The following is a 762-nucleotide window of genomic DNA, read 5'->3' as shown; positions in this document are numbered from 1 at the left end:
TCTTCTTTGTACCTTACACATTTGTCAGCTTACACAGTTGCCAATTAGGGTATTAGTAAGGATTATTTGGAAGTCAGTTTAATAATCGGCATACCAGTTAGTTAATGTATCAATGTGTTGATAATAAAATAATTAAAATTTCATAGATGATCTCACAATCAGTATGTCAAAATCTTTCATTGCTTCCAGGGGAATTGGTGTGTTAATATAGCAGTCAGTAAGGTAAGCAATGTTAGTATTGGACTGGGATTATAACCATATTTTATCCACAGTGAGTTAGTCAGAGCCACTAGAATTAACACACAAAAATTATGTGTTCAGTTTTGTGCTAAAGCCTAGATGGTGCAAAAAAAAAAAAAAAAAAAAAAATCCAATCTCCAACTCTCATGCATTCCCCCACAGATACCCATACAAACTGTGGAAACCTATACATTTGGTTATTGACATTCAGGAATTTTCCTGCAAAGAAATATGTGACATTTTTTGATCAGCGTGAAATCATTTATCATCTTAACCATGTCATTGATTCCTCCTTTCTCCACCAAATGATCATGACTTTATTTCAAGCACCAAAAATTCATATTTATTCATCAAGATAGCACCTACTTATGAACTTGTAACAAAGAATGTGAGAGGAGGAACTATGGATAAATGAGAGAAAATAGACATAGTCAGTACCTCCTCACATCTTTGCTCTCATTCTTATCCTATGACCCTAGTCCTTATCTCTGATATTGGTGCCATCTCCAGATCATCTTCCAG

The sequence above is a fragment of the Propithecus coquereli genome, unplaced genomic scaffold (assembly GCF_000956105.1).
Source record: "Propithecus coquereli isolate 6110/MARCELLA unplaced genomic scaffold, Pcoq_1.0 Scaffold594, whole genome shotgun sequence".
NCBI classification, from domain to species: Eukaryota; Metazoa; Chordata; class Mammalia; order Primates; family Indriidae; genus Propithecus; species Propithecus coquereli.
This window is presented reverse-complemented; position numbering follows the sequence as displayed.